At 41.5% G+C, this 4,514-nt stretch overlaps 1 pseudogene; it reads right to left on the bottom strand.

The window, feature by feature from the left end:
* LOC125918402 (tigger transposable element-derived protein 1-like) lies at positions 1-1,531 on the bottom strand (annotated as a pseudogene).
* Between the last annotated feature and the right edge of the window lie 2,983 nt (positions 1,532-4,514).

Genomic DNA, 4,514 nt, shown 5'->3' with positions numbered 1-4,514 from the left:
TCAGGGTGGCAGTTTCTTAAAATAAGACAACGTTGAAGTTTGCCATGTTGATCGGTCCTTCCTTTCTCAGACAGTTTCTCCGTAGCACATGGGGCAGTTTGATAGCTTTTTGCCCACAGTAGAACTTCTTTCAGCCTTGGAGCCCATCCTCACAAAGCCTGCCGCTGCTTTCTCAACTCAGTTTATGTCGTGTTCTAAATCCTTTGTTGTCATTTCAACAATCTTCACATCATTTTCACCAGGACTAGATTCCATCTCAGGAAACCCCTTTCTTTCTTCATCCACGTGAAGCAACTCCTCATTTGTTCACGTTTGGTCATGCGAGCACAGTGATTCAGTCCCATCTTCGGTTCTACGTCTGACTCTCGTTCTCTGGCTCCTTCCACCACATCTTGCCTCTACTTCCTCCATGAAGTCTTGAATTCCTCAAAGTCACCCATGAAGGTTGGAGTCCACTTGTTCCAGACTCCTATTTATGCTGATATTTTGACCTCTTCCCATGAGTCAGGGATGTTCTTAATGGCATCTAGAGTGGTGAGTCCGATCTGGAAGGTCTTCAGGTTACTTTGCCCAGATCCATGAGAGGAATCACCATCTATGGCATCTATAGCCTTGTGAAATGCATTTCTTCGATAGTAAGATGTGAAAGTTGAAATGATGCCTTGATCCACGGGCTGCGGAATGGATGCTGTGTTAACGGGCGTGAAAACCGCATTCGTCTCATCGTGCGCCTCCATCAGAGCTCTTGGGTGACCAGGCAGAGCACAGGCAGGTAGAGCACAGGCAGAGTAGATGTAGCCCAATTCTGAAGGGCCCGCGGGTTTTCAGAACGGTACGTGGGCATCGGCTTGCACTTAAGGCACCAGCTGCGTTAGCCCCTGACAGGAGCGTCAGTCTTCCTTTGAAGCCCTGAAGCCAGGCATTGACTTCTCTCTGGCGGGGAAAGCTCTGTAGCATCTTGTTCTAACAGAAGGCTGTTTCACCGACTCTGAAAATCTGTTGTTTGGTGTAGCCACCGTCACGAATTATCTCCGCTGGATCTTCTGGAGAACCTGCCGCAGCTTCTGCATCAGCACTTGCTGCTTCGCCTTGAGCTTTCATGCTACAAAGACGGCTTCTTTCCTTAATCCTCACCGACAAACCTCTGCTGGCCTTAAACTTTTCTTCTGCAGCTGCCTCCCCTCTCTCAACCTTCATAGCGTTACAGAGAGTTCGGGCCTTGCTCGGATTAGGCTTTGGCTTAAGGGCATGTTGTGGCTGGTTTGATCTTTTATCCAGACCACTCAGACTTTTTCCATGTCGGCAATAAGGCTGTTGGCTTTTCTTATCATTTGTATGTTCACTGTCCTGGCCCTTTTAATTTCCTTCAAGAATTTTCCTTTGCATTCACAACTTGGCTAACTGCTTGGTGTAGTTTTTGGTCTGTTCTGGCTTTTGACATACCTTCCTCACTAAGCTTAATCATTTCTAGCTTTTGATTTAAAGTGAGAGATGTGTGACTCTTCCCTTCACTTGACCATTTAGGGGTCATTGTGGGGTTTATATTGTAATTGGCTCAATTTCAATACTGTTGTGTCTCAGGGAACAGGGAGGCCCGAGGAGAGGGAGATGGCCACACTGCTTGGTTGGTGGAACAGTCAGAACACACACATTTATCAAGTTCACTGTCTTACATGATGGGTGTGGTTTGTGGCACTCCAAAACAATTACAGTAGTGATATCAAAGATCACTGATCACAGATCACTGTAAAAATATTGTATTGAAAGATTTTGAAATATTGGGAGTATTACCGAAATGAGACATGAAGTGAACAAATACTGTTGGAAAAATAGCGCTGATAGACTTGCTCTCTGTGGGGATGCCACACACCTTCCAGTTTGGAAAGGATGCAGTATTTGCAGAGCATATTAAAGCGAAGTAAGTAACATGAGGTGTGCCTTTATTGTAGGCTTTGTGGGCCATGCGGTCTTTATTCAGCTACTGAATTCTTGTAGTGAAAGGAGCCATAGAGAATGAGCAAACAAGGGGTGGCTGTGTTTATTCTAAAACCAGGTGATGATCCACGTTGACTTGGGGGCCTTAGTTTGCAAATCCCTGCTGTGTAATACGGTCTTCGCAATTTCCCCACTTGACCCTGATGCCCTGGTGTTTTGTTATTTTTCAGTCATTTTTTTTCTTCACATTGACCCTCCTTCATGTTCATTGACTCTTTTTCTCCATCAACTCCATTTTGTCATTAAGCCTATTTATTTAGTACATTTACTTCATGTATTTTTCAGTTCTGACATTTCCACCTGGTTCTTATGTATGTCTGTTTTTCAGCTGAGATTTCTATCTTTGCTTTTCTTGTCTTTCCTTACATATGTATTTTCTATTCCCTTGCAAAGTATGGTGACGGTAGATCCTTTAATCACCTTGTCTGATAATTTCAGCATTTCAGGGTTGGCATCTATAGACTGTTTTTTTTTTTTTTTTCCTGGGAACCTGTCACATTTTCCTGGCTCTTAATGTGACCTTTTAACTTAGGGTTTTATTTTTGGACACTGTTAATGTTATGTAGGCTCTGCATTCTTTTATACTGCTCTGAAGATTGTTGATTTTGTTTTAGCACACAGTTAACTTGTTTAGCTCTAAAATTCAGAATGTCATTCTAAGACGTGTGTTGGACATTTGCTTAGATTCACTCAGTTCATCAAGCCTTGGCCACAGGCTGATGTCAGTTTGCCTTATGCACATGTAGATCAAGGGATCAGTCAGGGAAATGGCCTTTTCTGCTCCGAACTTAAGGTTCCTCTTCCCTGGCTTGTTTCCTGGATCCTTGCCTTATTCTCTGGTGGCCCTCCTTGCCAGGGCTTCTTCCCCTGGTTCCTTTGGCCAGAAAGACAGCAAGTTCTCCTGCCCATCACCCCCACACCTGCAGAGACTGCCACTGCCTTACCTCAGGGTAGAGACCCAGAAAATGTGGGAAAGCTGCAGGTTGTTTGCTTCCTTTGAAAATATGCCTTTTTGTTTATTTCTAAAGCCTTTTTAAAATTTTCACAATGTATGTATGACTTAATAGTGCATATGCAGGAGATTTGGTTTTTAGGACTAAAAACAAGTGGAACCTAGTTTTGTTTTTTGTTTTTGTTTAAGCATCTGAAGCTAGTCCAATTCTTGTCCCCTTATAAATTATTTGATCTTTCTTCAAGGGGACCCAGGGGTTTTTTGTTTTGTTTTGTTTGTTTTTTTCTTTAAAATCTAGTCGTTTTCTTTAGTGGGTTTTGAATTGATCCAGTTGTTGATTCTAATTCTAGGTTGGCCCTTTCAAGAGATTCAGGGCTTATTTCTGGAAAAACTTACTGTTTTATAGTTTTAATTACTACTGTTTTATTGTGTTGCTTTTCTCTTCAAGGGTTTCGATTCTATGTATGTTGGGCCTTTTTCACCTGCCTTTAATTTCAACCATTTGACTCTGAGCCTTTTTACTTCTTCCTGGATGTTATTTTTATCCTTCCCCCCACTTTTGTTTTTATTCAGTATTCTTTATTAAATTTTCATTTGGATTTTTTTCTTCTTTGGCATGTTATAATTAAGTCTTCATTTCTGACATGATTTTGTCTTCTTTTTCTTTCCTAAGTTTAATCCTCGTTTGTTTAGTGTCTTCCCGTTTTGTTATTGTCTTAATTTTTATATTTATGGTTCAAGAAATACCTCACACGTGTGGATGGATGGGTAGGTGAATGCATTTTCTCAAATACTTGTTTGACAGTATTTGATTCAGATGTGAGAGTTGTGTTACTTTCCTCAGCTTTGTTTTTATTTTGATAGCAGGTGAATTTTCATTCACTGAAATGGTTTGATTTGCTTTTTCTTTTCCAAACAGTTTTATTCCAGATGTGCTCTGCTTTGTTCTATTCCCAGTAATTTTATGGCAGGGCTTCTAGTTTCTGAGCACCATCTTACATCAGTTCTGCTGTCTGCATAGTTCCTTTTATGTATGATGTTGATGGTGAGGGGGGGAAGGGTTTGCCTTTTGTTTCTGTGGGATCCTTGAATATATTCCTCTTTGTTCCTTCACTGCTGTTTGTTCCAGGGTTACCACTCCTTCTCAATACAGTTGATTCTCCCCACAATGAAGACTTTTCAGAGCCTGTCAGTTCTGGGCCTCTGCTGTAATGGGTGCTGTGAACCACTCCTGTTCTGTATTTCAGCAGTTAGTGCCAACTTTCTCTTTTTCACAGTTATTGAAATTCACAGTTTCACAGGTATTTTACCTGTATTTTATCTGAATGCTCCAGGCCTCTCCACACTGTTTATGGAATTGTAAGCCCTTCCCCTGCTTTCTGCATCCACCGGCTTGCAGCTATATTGGAACTTGGGTTGTTTTTCTACTTACAAGTTACTTGAAATTTTGATGAATAGTAGGTCAGTGCTTTCCTTGCATTTGAAAAAAAAAGTTTTTTTATGGGATATTGTGGAGGAAGGCTCACAATGAAGCAGCTCCCTCATCTTACACAGTCCATTAAAATGT

Source organism: Panthera uncia, unplaced genomic scaffold, assembly GCF_023721935.1.
Source record: "Panthera uncia isolate 11264 unplaced genomic scaffold, Puncia_PCG_1.0 HiC_scaffold_750, whole genome shotgun sequence".
Taxonomy (NCBI): domain Eukaryota; kingdom Metazoa; phylum Chordata; class Mammalia; order Carnivora; family Felidae; genus Panthera; species Panthera uncia.
This window is presented reverse-complemented; position numbering and strand designations above follow the sequence as displayed.